Source organism: Ambystoma mexicanum, chromosome 3p (genome assembly GCF_040938575.1).
Source record: "Ambystoma mexicanum isolate Mex_15411 chromosome 3p, UKY_AmexF1_1, whole genome shotgun sequence".
NCBI classification, from domain to species: Eukaryota; Metazoa; Chordata; class Amphibia; order Caudata; family Ambystomatidae; genus Ambystoma; species Ambystoma mexicanum.
Genome location: NC_090925.1, coordinates 959,818,320 through 959,836,139, shown reverse-complemented (window position 1 = coordinate 959,836,139; position 17,820 = coordinate 959,818,320). Strand labels below are relative to the sequence as shown.

The following is a 17,820-nucleotide window of genomic DNA, read 5'->3' as shown; positions in this document are numbered from 1 at the left end:
CTCATATTGCAAAAGAGAGAGAAAAGGAAGTCATAGAATGTGCAGGATATATACATGTCACAGTAACCTTCTGTGTTTCTTGGATTATCAGGAAGCATCTTTATATATTGAAAAGCCCCGACAAATCGAATCTCAAACCTGGGGCACTTAAGGTGAACGAGCCACAAATGACGGTGAAAAAAAAATGTGTGCTTTCTTTGTGAAATGTGCTGCTCATGCCGTTGACAGAAACACACCGACGTAGTATAGCAGGTGGCTGCACAACGCTGGTTCACTGTTTACCCCCTACTTGGAAGTCATTGGCCATTTTTAAAGAGCCACACAGACAGGTATGGCGCATATTTGGGGGACTGGTTGTTCCTAACCAACATTACCATACATCAACATACAACGGGCCGTGTGTAAAGATGTATAAGGCCGCACATATGTCTCAAGTTGCTGATCACAAACAAGCTCAAAATAGAAAACATTCTCCAAGAAGAAGAACAAGAGCGCCAACACGCATGGGAAGGCTGCATGTGATACAAATGAGTAAAAAGACGCAAAGTGTCAGCACAAGAGAGACAATGGCGCTGTGCGATATGAACAGCCCCCAAGGTCTGGTAAGCAGCTCCATATACGCAATGATTGAGAGACTCATACCTTTTTCCCGACATCGAAAATCACTGTTTCCATCAGAGCCGCTCATTACAGGAAGAAATCTGCTTGACCATGTACCCCAGAAATCATCCAAGTCCACCTCCTTTTGTCCGTCACTGTCGCGGCCAATTCCATTTCCTCCAATTGCTGAAGACAGCTGTTCCTCGCAATCCACTCGCCAGGCTCCGTAAGCAATGCGTAGTATGCCATGCGTTGCATCACGTACAGCACGCTTGCAAGTAAACACAGAAGGTACCTTCCTCTAACAGATTCCCACGGCCACGCCGAATTTACAATAGTGCACGAGAAAAAGAAACCGTTTTAAGCTAACGGTTTGGCAAAAAAAAAAAAACATAGATTTCAGAGAGAAATATTACAGCATAAGTAAAAAGTCACTTGTAGTCTTAACTGTGTGTGGTGTTCCCAAAGGGTACTGCATATGATCTGCCTAACAGCAGTCACCTAACCTTTCTTTGATGACCGTGGGACCTTCTGGTACGACACTACAATTTTCCCTTTTTTCCACCCAAACTATATTACTGAAAAATTGGGCATTCAATGAGCAGAATGCCTATCATCTGTTACACATTTTCTCAAATGTTTATGATCGTCATATTTACGCATAGATCATAATCAATTGTTCCCTTATAGCTCTTGTTAAGTCGGGGTCCCAAAAATAATTTTCGGTTGATCAGATGCAGCTTGAGGACAGCTTTCTAGAAATCTGCACATGAATATTCTGAGATGGATATTGGGGATTTTACATGATGAAATGCTTATCTCGCCTTTGTGTGCAATGGGACACCAAACCCCTCATTAAATTGGCCCCTATCCTATGCTATGTGGGGCTGTGATGTCACAAGGGTTGCTGTTCCTGCTTCAAAGGGCTTGATTGCCAGCTACAGCAGAGTTTATGAGGTCCTTAAGTGCTTTTTGTCGTAAACTGGGACAGCAGAGAATTCCTCAACCCATCTCCTTGGCAACAGAGTTTGGACATAGCCAGGATCACACCTCAGGAGCCCACAGCAGAAAGAAAAGTGAAATTCCGGCATTTCCCTCACTGCAAGCATTTTCTTAAATCAACTATTAGAATGGCACAATAACAATATATAAAAACCTTGACACAGTGGTTGTCTGCAATCCCTGTTTATAGAAAGGCACATAATGTATTTTACAAGACTTTAACTGAATATGTGGAAGCTCCAAGTGTGAACATTTAAAACACAATTGACATGATAACTGCAGAAAGTTCCAGCTGTGACCCTTCATTCTATTGCAGTTTCACATTACTCCACGTGGATTTTGTGAATTGTGTCTTTTCATGATGGGCTCAGGATGAACAAACTTACAGTTCCTTTATGGCACATCTTTTACACATTTTGAAAAGCATGTATTTAACATAATGAGAGGGAAAACAGATTTTTGGACGACAATCATTCTTGTTACAGTAAAAACCCCAGTCTGTTGTGCAGGCTTGCACACATTTTGGCCCATTCATTTACATGCTAACCGTCGCTGTTTTTGCCAACATGGTCTCAGCCTGTTTGGATCTTTCGCAAAAGTGCCATGAGGTCTTCCCTTCATGTGTGGCAAGGAACATTTTCAGGCTTCACTAGGATTAAATACCTAAATTTGCACCTTCTTGTTTGGGCACGTGCCTCATTTTGCATGTGCTCATGCGCAGGCATTCTGCTGAGGGGCATATCTGCCCCTCTGACTCTGGCCTGTAGTTATGGCATTTTAGGGATATTTCACCCCACAAATCCCCCTTCCTAGCTCTGAAGCAGCTTTATTGAGAGAGAAGAGCTAGGAGAGAGTGGGGTGGTCACTCCATGATGTCCTGACTTTGCCCCAGGGATCACCTTTAGAGCGCACCTGCTCCTGGGTTCATTCAAGGACTCTCCTTCAGGGTGCGTCTGCTCTATTCCTGATCCTGATGGAGGGGTGCACTGGTTTGCACCCACTCTCGGATTTGGATTTTTCCATTGGGTAGGGGATCCTGGACCTCTCCGCATCCGGCGGCTCTCCTCTGGCCTGTAGAGGCAAGGAGTTAATAGATCTGCCAAGAAGAACAGAGAGATTAAGTATTTTACACAATACCATTTTCCCAGGTAGGGACGTGAAAATACATAACAAAACAGCAGAAGAGGTACATACAAAGTACACATAGCAAGCATACATATTCCTTATATAGACCTCACAAATATGCAGTTTGGTGTTTCACATACTTATTGCAATTACATGTTCCAAACACAAAAGATATTTTTACTCCCTGTTAATGTATGATTTTCTTCATGTCGGTTCCAATTTCTTACCTTTACTACTCAGAGGATTCCTGAGCTCTACCCTCACTGGGTTCTTCAATCTATCACAAATTCTGGCTGGGATGGCAGCACTTCAACTGATTAATGTGCACCCATCTCTATCTGTTTGTTCTCCCTTAGGAATGCGGAACGTATAGGCGACTGGTGAGATTTTGTCTACAATTTCAAAGGGGCTCCGCCAGGAGGGAAGGAATTTCCGCTCCTTGGTCTGGTTCCCCTGAAAATTGTACAAGTAAACCCTGTCTCCCACTTGATATTCTTTTTTAGTGGCCTTTAAATCGTAGTGGGTTTTCATCCCCTCTGGTGATTTTTCCAGATTCCGCTGAGCATATGCAAAAGCATGCTGAAGGTGTTTTCTCAGATTCTCAATATATTCATGTGTCGTGGATGAGTTAATCAGAGTCTGCTCTTGCGTTGTGTAGAGCAGATGCTGTGGTAACTCCATTTTCCGTCCAGTCATTAGCTTGAATTGAGAAATTTTTGTCACAGAAGAGGGTGTAGACCTGATGGCCATCAAGACAAGCGGTAATCAGATGTCCCAACTAGGCCCAGAGTTCATACAAACTTCTTAAGGATGCTCACAATCGTTTTATTCTACCTCTCAACTCCCCAACTAGAGGCTAGGTGGTAGGCAATATGGAGTTTTCTCTTTACCCCAAGAATCTCCCACATCTTCTCGCTGGTGAAGTGACTTCCTCGGTCTGACTCAATCCGTTGGGAAATGCCGACAGGCGAGAAGATGTGGTTGATCATCAGGGCAGCTGCAGTTTCTGCCTTGCACTTTGGGTGGGGCCGGGAGACATTCCACCCATTTGGTAAACAAGCATGTTACTGTTAACATGTACTTGTGTCCTCTAGAGGAGAAAATCACGAGCCCAATGAAGTTTACTTGTAAATCTGACCAAGGCAGTGTCATCCCCTTTTTCTGGAGGGGAGCTTGGTGTGTGAGTGAACTTGGCTGAAATTGCGCACACACAAGACACCCTTCAAGTATTGGTTGAGGTCCTGACCCATTTGTGACCAGTATACGACCTCTCTCAAGATTTCCAAAGTAGTATGAAACCCCCGATGACCGGCTGTGGCCGTGTCGTGGGCATGACTTAGCATCAGGCTTCGGAATGAGGTAGGTACCACCCACTGGTTACATCCAGAGATGGATCTCTGTACCAACAAACCGTCTTGGATTCGGAACATTTTGGGAAACTTAATAAACACCCAGAGATCCTCTTTCCCGACATAATCTGTTTTGGTCAGTGGAAAATTCACGGGGTCTTCAATGTGTTGATAGAATGTTCCCAATTATTGGATACCTTTTTTGTGCCATGATCAAATCACCATCTGGGGTCTCCTTACTCCACTTGGCAGTTGAGAGTTCATTTTGGGCAAGTGTTTGGGACCTGGTGAAAGAAACGACCTGGATTTCCCCCAACAGGGACTCGATCTCAATGAGATTCCCACGGGTGGCTCTGGTTTTGGCCAACTGGTTGGCCAGGTAATTTCCAGTTTTGTCTGGTCCCTCTATTCTAGAATGACCCTTGATCTTCTTCCAGTAGATGGTCTTCTCATTAGAGGTGACCAGATCATCAATGGATTATATTAGTTTGCCATGCTTGAGTGGTTTATTATTTGCACACAGCATGCCTCTGGTTTTCCAATTTATCAGGTGCTCCACAAATCCGTTCCGGACATAATCCGAATCAGTGATTATGACCAGTTTGTGGAGTCGGTGTGGCATGGCAGTGAGGATGGCTTGATGACCCGCCATCAACTCTGCCACCTGACTACTTCGTGGACCGATCTAGTACCCAGCAGAGGGCTCCGGAGCATCATTCACCCAGGCATTCCCAAAGCCAGCCACCAGTTCCTTTTCCCCATTGTTATCTACATGGTAGGAACACCTGTCCACATAGACTGCGGGCATCCCTTGGCATGTGTCTTCCTATAGACTTTATGCGAGGAAGTCAGGTACGCTCCGTGTTTTTAGACTTTTGTCTTCGAGACAGTTTCTCCAAGCACAATCATGCAAGTCAGCCAAACCTTGTACCAGGGGACTCTTCTTGTTTTGGCTATATCTGATATCAACAGGAAAGCCTTGCATGGACAGGATCCAGGAAGCAATTTTGGAATTACTCACATTCTTCGCCCGAATCCTGTCACTTTGGAAATATTGCAATGGCTGGTGAGGAGTCTCGACAATGATGTGCTCCCCTGGATGAACATAATTTTTCAACGCCCACACCATTGCCAGGAATGCCTTCTCACAATCATTGAATTTTTCCTCTACAGAGGATAAAGTCTTACTTGCATAGGAGATTACTTTGCCCGAATTCTGTCACTTTGGAAATATTGCAATGGCTGCTGAGGAGTCTCGACAATGATGTGCTCCCCTGGATGAACATCATTTTTCAATGCCCACACCATTGCCAGGAATGCCTTCTCACAATCATTGAATTTTTCCTCTACAGAGGATAAAGTCTTACTTGCATAGGAGATTACTTTTGCTTCTGGTATAGTACTGCTGTCAAGCAAGTATTTGAGAACCCCGTCTCCAAGAAGATCTCCTTGTTTTTGATAGGGTAAACTAAACAAGGCGCTTGTGAGAGGCTTCTCTTCAGTTGTTTCACTGCCTTGTCTTGTTCTGGACCCCACTCCCACTTGACCCCAGCCTTTAGTAAATGGACCAAGGGTCTTGTGATTTATGCGTAGTCTTCTATGAACTTTCTACTGTAATTAGAAGGCTTCTCAGTTCACGCAGTGTTGTGGGAGTTTTAATAATGCTTCCAACTTTTACGCCTGGGGACAGAGACCCTCAGGGGTGATTTTGTGCATCAGGAAGTTCATGCGAGTCTTACACCACTGCGCCTTCTGGAACGACAGCTTCACTCTGGCTTCCTTCAACTAGGTCAGAACATAGCAGATTTCCGCTATGTGTTCTTCCACGGTTAAGCTTTTAATTAGGACATCATCCCCATAGGCCAGGTTTCTCCTTTCATCGAAGGTGGGCATGGCCTTGTGCAGAAAGATGTTAAATTAATTGCCAGAGTTTATAGATCCAAAGGGGTTCAGGTCCACATGTACTGCTGTCCCACGAAGGTAAAGGCCACCTTGTACTGTTCTTCCCTACTCACGGGTACTATCCAGTATCCATTGGTCAGGTCAATGGCGGTGTACACCTTTGACCCTTGGATCAGGACCAGTCCCTGATCAATGTAGGGAAGAGGCCATCGGGACATGTGGACCCGTTTGTCCAACTCCCTAAGGCAGCACATAGTCTCCATTGGCGATTGGGTTTTAGTATCCCCAGTACCAGATTGTTAAAGGTACTGTGGACTGGACGAATTATCCCACAGGACTCTAGGTTCTTTATGATTTCTGTGAGTGGCTCCATAGACACGGGAGGTTTGTGGGTCTGTATGTAGAATGTATCTCGGTGCGACCACAGTTGTACGAGTCCACAGCAAAGATTTATTGAAAATCCAGAAACACCTGCTTCAGCTTCTGCTTTTGCTCCTCGGTCTCACAGGCATCAGCAATGTTAATCAGTTCATCAACCATCTGCCTGAAGCCTGGAAAGACCTTGGGTTTTGCAATCTCCACTGTATCCTCCAGCTGTGTGCAGAGCTCTCTGGTTATGGTGTTGACCTGGACAGGAGGTTTCAGGTAGGAGAGGCAGTCACTGTTGACCTGAAATACCACCACATCCTTCCTGATGTTGCAGGTCACCTCTTCCCCCCCTTAAGGGCAGGAAGAGTACACCAAAAAATTCCACCCTTGCTGGGTGAACATCTTTTCTCGAGGTAAGTCGTCTTCACAGTCGTAGAAGTCATTGGGGATCTGTCCCATGATTTAATTACCTAAGTCAATGGAGAAATCTTGGGCATCTACCGCCATTCCAAGAAAGGTGTCTGAACCCAGAGTGATACTCCTAGGGTTGCTGTTATCCACCAATATTGGAATGGTGTCATGTTCTAAGTCTACTAGTGGGGTCGGGTTCAAATACAACCCCTGCTGTTGGAGATGATGATTTAAATTGACATAAGCGTCCAGGTTTTGGATTTTCTATCTTCTCTCAATGTTTAGGGGAATAATGAATTGTCGGGCCAGTCCTGGGATGGTGACCTCTTCTCCAGTTTCAACTTCAACTGCATACGGTAGCAATTGAGCTGACCAAAATGCCTTTTCAGGGTTGTCAAAGCCAAGGGGGTTACACCCCAGTCGCAACCAGACTTTGTAATTAATGAGGTCCAAATTAAATGCAAATCAATTGAGAATGTCACTGCCTAAGTAGAAGGCAGAGGGGACATCTCACACACCCCAACAATTCTGCTCTATGCTTTTATCACCAATGGACATTTTTAGCATGCACCTGCTAGGCAGGAGATGTTTGGAATTGGGAGTTTCCAGGCCCAGTTCCCACTTGTCAATCAATTAAAATGTGGGAATGGTCTGATCTTTTGGTAGTTTCCTGAATAACGATTTGGTGATGAAGCTTCTTCCATTATTCAGGCATACTCTGGTGAGAACAGGCCCACCCCCTCATTTACCTGAATGGGGAGGAACATGTGTTCACCCTTTTTCTGAATATCAGCCAAGCTTTGAGCTGGCTTTTCATCACCTTGTATCATGGGGTTAGGGTTTTCAAATTGTGGATCAGTATAAACTTTCAGGGTATTTCCTTCCAGTGTGGAATGCCACTTAAAACTGGAAGGAAGATTGATTCTCAAGAAGGGTTCCCATCAGCAGTTTGATCTCCTACAGCAATGACCGTTAAGTCTGGGATTTCATTGTTCCTAAAGTGGAACTCAATTTTGTCTGACCGCTGCTCAACCATATGGCAACTGCCATTTAGACTTACATAGCTGGTGCTCTGTTTTAATTTTATTGGCCAGTTACTCTAGGTCCAGAAGACCTTGTTCACACAGTCTATTAGGGGTGACAACCTCCGAATGAGGTAATTCCCTAAGATCCAGGGTGTTTCCTTTGCAGTAACGACTATAACTGGCTGTTTCACCTTGTGTCGCCCAATTTTGATCTGCAGATCCGCAGTCCCCTCGATGGGGAATGTCATTCCCATCGAAGTTCTGGAGTTGTCCAGAAAGAGGTGTGAGGGGAATTTGGTGACTCTCCCCCCTTCCTGCATTGAGTTGATCAAATGCCCCTTTGGATAGAAGGGCAGCTTGGGATCCTGTATCCACCAGTGCTGGAAATGCACACTGCCCTTGAACCCTGGCACGGGCATAAAACCTGCCCTCTTTCTTCTCAAGGGGGGGGAAGGAAATTTGTATTTCTGGCCAATTTTGTTATTTTGAACTCTGACACTATGTGATCTCGAGCAATTTTCTTTGTCGAAGTTCGGGAATCTGTGAAGAAAATGTTGCATCCTGAGATTTGGGGGATCTGGGAATCCCCTTTTTCCCTTGATTCTGTGTGCTGTCCATCTTTTCCTGGAGAAAGTCACTCGAACTGGTTTGGGGGGGGGATCCCTCATTTATTTCTGAGTTCTCAGGATGACATTTTTGGGATTCAGGAGTTAGTGGGTCTGGGTCAGTCCCCATACTTATCTAGTCTAAGCTAGGGTATTTTAGGACCCACTTTTCTTTGGGAGGAACCCCCCCAATCCTTGAAAGAGAAGACTTTCTTCCCAAAATCCTCCAGGGATTCTTCCCCTTCAAACTGGAGGACACAGACCTCCTCCACAAAATGTGTCTTCTTGATCACTTGGTTTCTCCTACTTACCCTCTGTTCCCTAGGTTGCAGCATTTCGGGAAGTAGTAGATTTGGGTTCAGGTTCAGAGGTTTCTAGGGGCTTTTCACAGTTGAGGAAGGAAGCTTCTTCTAGGGCTTTGCATCCCCCTTCCTCCGAGCCTCCTTGGTTGTCAGGGTTTTCTCCCCGTCATTGCTCTGGGGCACCAGACCTTGGGTTCAAGCTGTTCTGAGCAGCCATGCTCATCTGAGGGTTCTGCTGAGCCCTCAACTTGCGACTCAGGTCTTGGATCAAGCTCTGGACCTGGCTCTCCAGTTGTGACACCCTCTCTGGCTGATACGGGGGTCTTGGGCCAAATCTTTGCTGCTCTCGGGAAGGGTAACTGTCCCTCCCCCCAGAGTAGCTCTGGTTTTGAGGGTTTCCAGGGTAGCCCTCCATCCTTGGTCTACCTTCTCCCTGATTTGGTGGTTTAGAATCCTGAAAGCAGGGAAAGCGAGGGGGATTTTTCTGTATGTTTGGGTTTGGAGGGTGCCCGTGGAAGAAACTTAAACTGGATCCTGATTGGATCCCTCCCTGAGACGGGGGAGTCCATATGTACCCCAAGATTGGTATGTTCCCCTTATACTTTGGGCTAATGTAATCTGCAGAGTCAGGTGAGACATTTGTGGTGTCCCGTGAGACATTTGTGGTGTCCCCTGCCTGGCTACCACTTGCTTGGGACTGATCAGCGGGTCTTCTCTGGCTCTGATTTGGTTTGTTAGCGGGAGGTGTATTTTAGGCCCCCCCCACCCCTATTTCTAGGTCCAAAACGGAGGTATTCTTCACCTCCGCCACCTTGGCAGCAGCGGGGGGTTAGTTAGTTTGGGATTTTTGGGGGAAATCTTATTTTCACAGGCTTTTGGATCTCATGGATCCAGGTAGCTTGCTTTATTACCCAGTCCAGGGTCCTTTCTTCGTGGAAGTCCATAACCAGTTGTCTCATAATGTACTTAGGGAGGGCATGGAAATAAGTGTTAATGAACTCCCTACTGTTTGTGCGCACCCATCTAGCAGTTTGGGCAAATGCCTGCTTCAATTCTTGGACAAATTCTCTCAGTGCCTGATCTTCTCCACACTGCAGGTTGTAGTCCGCCTTGCGTGCCTCCTGGGGGTTCCGCTGCACAAAGAAGTGCTTCAAGATGGCTGCTTCGTAGGTCGACCACCTTGAGTGATTCTGATCCTCCAACCCAGGAAAGAAGCTTGAGTATTCTGAGGGGAACATCCACTTGGCATACTCTGTAGAATTATGGTCATTTTTTATGCCAAATGATGCCATCATCTGATCATACAACTCCAGATGCTCCCAGACTGAGTATTTGGAATTTCTATGGTAAAGGGTCATAAAACTTCTAATGGCTTTTATTTGTCGAATGAGGTCCTTTACCTGAGTTCTCTTTTGATTGGCAGTCTTCTCTTTCCGCTGCACCTGAGTCCATTCGCCCTCAGACTCAGAGCTGCTGCTATTTGTGGTCCGTCCCTGTCCTCTAGGCGCGCCCTGATTCTTTGAGATTGGGAGTCTCTCCCAGTTTGACAAGGTCTAGTCTCTTCTCCCCTGTTGTATTGGCTCTCTGGGTCACTTCCCTTGAACTCCCTCTTTCGCACAGGGGAATACTCATCTGACTCCTCCCTCCTTCTGGGGTTGGTAGAGAACTCCCCCCACCTCCCTGAATGTGTGGAGGTTTTCAGGATGCTCTTTTGGGGCCTAAACTCAGACTCCTTTTTATCTGCAAAGTGGACCACGTGGTCCCTTTTGTAGCTCATGTTTCTGCCAGTCTAACTCCCTGATCTTCTCTTCATAGGACTCCTCCTAGTCAGATACGTTTGCCAAAATATTTTTGAACCCAAGCAGAGATGCATGTCCATCAATCTCTGAGGGGGCTGGCCTTGCGGTTCAATCATGCTAGGCCTACTTAAGTCCAACTGCCTCCTATTATCTTGTTCTTGTGAACTCATCGTCACAAAGTTAGCAGTGCCTTGCGTATGCCAGGTGGTGAATTGGCTTGAGGCCCTTGGTAGAGAGAGCATCACACCGTGATCCGGGGTTGCCCTGCCACTCTCTACCTTTTCTGGGTTCCTCAAGTCCTGATTAAATCTGGCCCATTCTTTTTCTAACCTCTCAAATTTCTCTTTCTCAGCCCCTATTTCTTGATAGTATGCAGAGGCCTGAGCCTTGTGCTCTGCTATCAGGGCTTAACATACTTCTATGAATTTCCCTTGTGCTACTACTTGACTATGGAGCCCCATGTTCTCCTCACACATGGCCTCACCTTCTTTCTGTAACTGTTGTAGGATCTGGGAATACTCAGACCTCTTCTTTTGCAGGAGGCTAATCTCGCCTCATAGGTCCCATTAATATTTCATACTCTACTTTTATCTCAGTCAATTCCTGAAGACAGGACTCTCCTTTCTCCAGGTCTGCCTTCAACTGGCACACTTCCTGGCACAAGGCATCTTTTTCCTGACACAGCCTACTATTCTGTTCACTGAGGTGATCTATGTGCTGTTTCATAGCGCCCAACTTCTGGCATTCCTGGTCAAACTCTGCTTGTGAATGGACCTCTTATAAAACTCACTGATTAATCTCCTCTTCCAATTTCTTAATCTGCTTTTGATAGGCACAGGCTCTATTGTATGTCACTTGTTGCTTAAATTTGAGTTGACTCTCTTTCAGGGAATCAACCCTTTCTTGGCACTCCTCTTTTAGTGCAGATAATTGGGATTCTCGCTCTGAATTGGTTTGTTGCTGTACTGCAAACTCCTCCTTTAGCTGCTGAATGGTATTTCCTTATTCTAACTCAGAGTTTTGGCTCTCTCACACTTTTTCCTCTACCTGCCTTAACTCCCCTTTTACTTGCTCCAATAGCTCAGATTGATTCTGCCCAGAGGCTACACTCTCCTTGTACCTTTCTTCCATGATTATTATGTGGAGGTACATGTATGCAGTGAGGTTGACCATTTTAATTTGCTCATCTTTTGTGGCCTGCATCATATAAAAGTCTGTCAGGGCTTGATGTAACAGGCCACTGTCTTGCTACACATCCATATTTAGAGAGGTCACCTGTTGCATCATATTCGATAGCCAGGCTTCATGTCCCTGCTCTGCCCATTACCTTTTAAGGAACAATTTGGACAGGAGGTTCTGCCTAGCCATATTAATTTGCACAGTGCTCATTGTGAAGAGTGTTCTTCCTTTGGTTATCTATGCAAGGGCAACATCTTCACCCAGCTCCTTCCTAGTTTATGGTTAAAAAATCATGTTTGCCCCCACAGCTCTGACACGTAGGGTACTAGTTTGGCTGATGTCTTCACAATGTAACACAGCTTACTATCCACTAAATGTTACAATACTTCAGTGGGCTAGTCTGCTGTGCTACACTGTCACAGGTGGAAACACTGCTTAATCCTGTACTTGAGCCCCCAAGTTGTCACGATATATTATGCAGCACAAGCAAGTCACTGACCTTTTTCCCCTGCACAGGGTGTGTGCACAATTAAACGGCTTTGTATTTTTACAATCCCCAAATGGTTTTTAAGCAGGCCTCCGACTCGTCTCACACCCAACCTTCACCAGCACCCTTTGTCCCAATAGACCAGGCACTAGGCTGGTGTGTTGTCAATGAATACTTTGTTACTGTATAATTTTAATATTCAATCAGAACAAAAAAATGACAGCAGCCACTAAAGTCATGGAAACACAATGCACAGGCTTCTAGAACATCACCAGGTTAAGATAGACTCCAATGCTACACCAAATTTGTGTTGTGAAAAGCAATGCCAAATAATTTCCCTCAACTGATTGCAGGAAGGTTAAGTGCCCCCCCGTGACAATGGAAAACTGGGTTTTCAATGATTTAATATTACTGCTATCGGACAGCACACATGGGTACTTCGAGCTGCTTACACTAGAGAACAAAGAGGCCTTCAAAACCCACTAGCTAGCACACATAGGAAATTCACATTTAACACATGAGAAAGAAAATAAAAAAAATAAAGGGAATGCAATTCAAAATCAGTGAGCGGGGTCTGATAGAGGGAGGAGGATAGAATAGGATAAACACATTTTCAAAGGATAAAATAATTTTTTAGAAAAATGAAAATTTCAATCACATTACATTTTAGCTGGTGCTGGAAATGACAGGCAAGCTCTAAACCATGAAAAACTGAGGAAAAGCAATGCAAAATCCAAGCTTAGAATCTGAAAGAGGAAGGGGAATGCTCTAAGAAAATCACTGCTTAAAGGATGAAAAGTAATATTTGAGAAAACGAAATTAGAAATCCCCTTAAATTTAGCTGGAGTTGGAACTGACAGGCAAGCTCAAAACCATGAAAAATGAAGGAAAGGCAATACCAAATCTGAGCTCGGAATCTGATAGAGGAAGGGGAAAGCTCTAGGCAAATCACTGTTTAAAGGATGAAAAGAAATATTTGGAAAAACTAAATTATATATCGCCCTAATTTTGCCTGGAAATGACACACACACTGCCAACAATGAGAAAGGTACATAGGAACCCCGGTTTTTAGGGAAATGACAGGGACAATTTCCAGGAATGTTTTGGTGAAAAAGATTATCACAGTTGGAACAACAGTTTGGATTTAATATGACAGATGCAAATGGGATGTGCTTTTAAAAACACAATTTAACACATGGACAAATTCGGTTGTAGCTCATAATCGGAATAATTCTTTTGGGGCAACACTTTAATGACTATAAAAATTAAATAACAACACTGAGCACAAGATTATTGAGTTAGAATTGCAACGACCTTGCTCCGTGAATTTCAATGGGGGAATTAATTGATTTACTAAGCAAAACAATAGGGAAATAACTTACTTAACTATGCAAACAAACAAAGGACTTTTCAGGGGAAATCAACAGATACACAAGGGATAATTTTGTTCCATAGGAAAGATGACCTAAATGCACAGAGGAACACAGTATTTGTCAAGGGGAGAGTTACCAAAGTGCACAGGCAAATAAAATAGTTTTCAATAGAAAAATTACTAAATTTGACAAACATATAGAATAGATTTTTCTAGGATAGTGCTTATATAGATAGGACTTGTTTAATCTATGGCCATGGAGATCTATCTATACTTACAGAAGAAAAGGACTCTATATTCATCAATGGCACCAGGGCTCCACTGCCAGGACCATCAAAGGGGTCAATCAAGGCCTCACTCTGTCCTCTCAACCAGTCACTCCAGGTCCCTGCTTCACTCCAGGACTAGGCCCAATTTCTGCAAGTATAGCTCCAGATGTTCAGTCAGCTGCACACACAGATCTTGTTTAGAAAATCTCCAGTTAAGTAGGAGTAACCTATTTATAAGCCAAATGACATCGCAGCTGTGTCATCCTCCTTGCACAACTGATTGGGTAGTGGTCAAGGGTTCCTTTTCACTCTGCAAGTGGATAGGTGGGGTTTGTGCAGCTAGGGGAGGATTCCCCATCAATCATATGACAAAACAGGGGGCTGGATCTGGCTTTGGTACCTAGAAATCTCACATTTCAATAACTACCCTTTCTCATCATGTTATGACACTGTTGGCCATATTTCTAGATACAAACTTTTTCAGGCAGTCACCTAAAATGTTGTTTGATGACCGTGGGACCTACTGGTGCAATGCTACAATTTTACCTTGTTTCCGCCCAGACTATATTACTGATAATTGGGCATTCGATGGGCAGAATGCCTATCATCTGTACACATTTTCTCAAATGTTTATGATCGTCATATTTACGCAGAGATTATAATCCATTTTTCCCTTGTTACTCTTGTTAAGTGTGGGTCCCAAAAATCATTTTTGGTTCATCAAATGCAGCTTGAGGACAGCTTTCCAGAAATCCACACATGAATATTCTGAGGTGGATATTGGGGATTTTACACAACAAAATGCATATCTCCCCATTGTGTGCAATGGGACACCAACCCCCTCATTAAATCGGCCCCCACCCTCTGTCATGTGGGGCTGTGATGTCACGAGGGTTGCTGTTCCTGCTTCAAAGGGCTTGATTGCCAGCTACAGCAGAGTTTATGAGGTCCTTAAGTGCTTTTGGTCAGAAACTGGGAAGGCAGAGAATGCCTCAACCCATCTCCTTGGCAACAGGGTTTGGACACAGTCAGGATCACACCTCAGGAGCCCACAGCAGAAACAAAAGTGAAACTCTGGCATTTCTCCCACTGCAAGCATTTGCTTAAATCAACTTTTAGAATGGCACAATTACAACATGTAAAAACCTTCACACAGTGGTTGCCTGCAATCCCTGATTATATAAAGGCACATAATGTATTTTACAAGACTTTAACTGAATATGTGTAAGCTACAAATGTGAACAAATAAAGAACACTTGCCATGATTACTGAAAAAAGTTCCAGCTGTGACCCTTCATTCTGTTGCAGTTTCACATTACTCCACATGGATTTTGCGAATTATGTCTTTTCATGATGGGCTCAGGATGAACAAACTTACAGTTCCTTTATGGCATATAATTTACACATTTCGAAAAGCATGTCTTTAATATAATGAGAGGGGAAACCAGATTTTTGTAGACAATCATTCTTGTTACAGTAAAAACCCCAGTCTGTTGTTCAGGCTTGCACTCATTTTGGCCCTTTCATTTACGTGCTGGACATCGCTGTTTTTGTCGACATGGTCTCAGCTTCTCTGGATCTTTCGCAAAAGTGCCATGAGGTCTTCCCCTCATGTGTGGCAAGGAACATTTTCAGGCCTCACTAGGATTAAATGCCTAAATTTGCTCCTTTGTGTTTGGGCACAGGCCTCATTTTGCACGTGCTCATGCTCAGGCCTTCTGCTGAGGAGCCTATCTCCCCCTCTGACTCCGGCCTGTAGTTATGGCATTTTAGTGCTATTTCACCCCATATTCCTGGGCTTGAGGCCAAGAATAAGTCTTGCAATCCTATTCTGGATCAGCTAAAGGGGGCAAAGGGAGGAAAGAGACAGATTGAAGAAGAGGCTGTTGCAGTAGTCCAGCATAGAGAGAACCAGGGCTCTCGAGATGTTGAGCTTCTGGGGGAAGTTGAGGAAAAGTAGAATGCCCCTTAGGAGGAGAAGCTGAAAGTTGGACTTCTTGGCAAGGTCCATGATGTGTGGAGAGAGGGAGAGAGAGGAGTCAAAGATGATCCCAAGGTTTTTTGCCTCACAAGTGGGTGCGGGGAGTGGACCCAAGGAGTCAGGCCAGAGAGTGGGGGAGAAACAAGGAGCAGACATCCCAATGAAAATGATCTCTGTCTTACTGACATTAAGGCAGAGATCATTGGCAGAGCACCATGCCTGAATAGAAGTCAGGCAGTCAGCTATGAGGGAGGAGGTGGTGGAGGAAGAGGATGGCTGCTTGAAGGAGAGCTGTGTCTTATTTGCATAACACAGGAAATGGGAGGAGAAGGTGGCAATCAGATGGGCCAAAGGAGCCAAGTAGATTTTGAAGAGCCATGGTGATAGGATAGAGCGCTGAGGGACGCCACAGGTAGAGAGTGAGGTGGAGGAGAGAAAAGGACACAATTGCACTTGGGATGGTCTTTCTGAAAGGAAGGAGGTAAGCCACGCCAGTGCCTTGTCTGTGATGGCTAGGGTATCATAGAGACGGTTTATGAGGAGGGAGTGGTTGACTGTGTGAAAGGCAGAAGAAATATTGAAGAGGATCAGAACAGACGGAGAGTTAGAGTCTAGGTTAGAGAGTAGGTCTTCACGGGTGTTCAGGAGATCAGTTTCCATGCTTCTGGCTGTCGTAAAACCGGACTGGTGGTTATGGAGGCAGCCAGCTACTTTGGTTCAGAGAGTTAGTTGGAGGATGACCAGCTTTTCCATGAGTTTGTCCAAATAAGGGGTTGTAGAGATAGGGCGATAGTTAGCTGGGCAAGAAGGATCAGCAGACGGCTTTTTTAGGAGTGGGTGCACAAGAGAGTGCTTAAGGGGTCGAGGGAAGGAGCCAGTGGCAAATGAGTGGTTGCAGAGGTCAGCCAAGGCTGGGGAGAGAGAGACAATGTTTTACTTGATGGTTCTGGAGGAGCAGGGGAGCACCTGTTTAGAGGAGACTTTCATAGAGTTGACAACTCTAGGGATCTCATCTGGTGCAATGGGAGAGGAGGAGAGTAAGGGGGGACGAGATGGGGTCAAGAGAGGTGGGGGGTGGGAGGGGAACAGATGACAGAGCGGATAGGATGTCCCGTTTTGGGGAAGTGGATGGCCAATGCAGAAGAGATGGCCTGGGAGGTAGGAGGAGAGGAGACTGCGGAAAGATTGGCCAGTTCCTTGCAGATTTTAAAGAGTTCTGTCGTGTTATTGGTGGCTCTGGAGATGCGGGCTTGGACATTAGCCCTCTTCTTGGAGCAGATGGCGAGACAATATTGCCTTTGGAGTAGGCGGCGGGCCAGTTTGTAAGATGATGAGCTAGATGCCTGCCACTTCTGCTCAGCAGCTTTGCACTTGCGTTTCAAAGCTGCGATGTCAGAATCATACCAAGAGTAGCATTTGGAGGTAGGCTTTATGCAGATCGTCATGACGGGGGCAAGAATGTCCAGGGTGTTAGGGATAGATAGATTGAGGTTAGCTAGAACAGAGTCAGAAGGAGAGTCTAATGAAGGGGGGAAAAGGGATGAAGGAATAGGCAAATGCAGTGATTGAAACACGCTTCAACGGTTGAATGGCGGAGAAGCAGACTGGCAGTGCTGGTGGAGGCATCATCGGGGGACAGGGGAGGTCAAGGTTGGAAGAGAGGAGAGAGTGGCCAGGCCAGGAGAGAGTTTGGTAAGAGGATTGGAGAGAGGGATGTCAGTTGAGATTAGAGCATAAAAGGTGTGTCCGGCAGAGTGGGTAGGGCCAGAGGGAAGGATAGTGAGGGAAAGAGTGTTGCAGAGGTTGCGAAAGAGAACAGTAGCCACATCAGGAGAGTCAACATGGATGTTAAAGACCCCAAGGAAGATAGGTTTGGAGGTGGAGGCAAAAAGAGAGGAGGACAGGTGAGCCCATTCTGAGAGAAAGAGGGAGGTAGGTCGGGGGGGCTGTAGATGGTAGTGAGAGTAAGAGAGCAGGTAGGCGAGACAGAAAGCCTGCAGGCTAGGCTTTCAAAGGAAGAGTAGGTTTGAGTGGGGATGATGG

General features: G+C 45.3%; 1 long non-coding RNA gene across 2 annotated transcripts in view; it reads right to left on the bottom strand.

Moving 5' to 3' along the window:
- The window catches only part of LOC138581153 (uncharacterized), a 373,986-nt gene that overhangs the window by 21,781 nt on the left and 334,385 nt on the right, over positions 1-17,820 (bottom strand). The window contains exon 3 of one of the 2 annotated variants that reach the window (XR_011304454.1): positions 1,770-2,698. The exons of the other annotated variant lie outside the window; for it this stretch is intronic. This is a non-coding gene — a long non-coding RNA (uncharacterized lncRNA). Of the gene's footprint in view, positions 1-1,769; positions 2,699-17,820 lie in introns of those variants that run through there. 2 annotated transcript variants of the gene reach the window in all.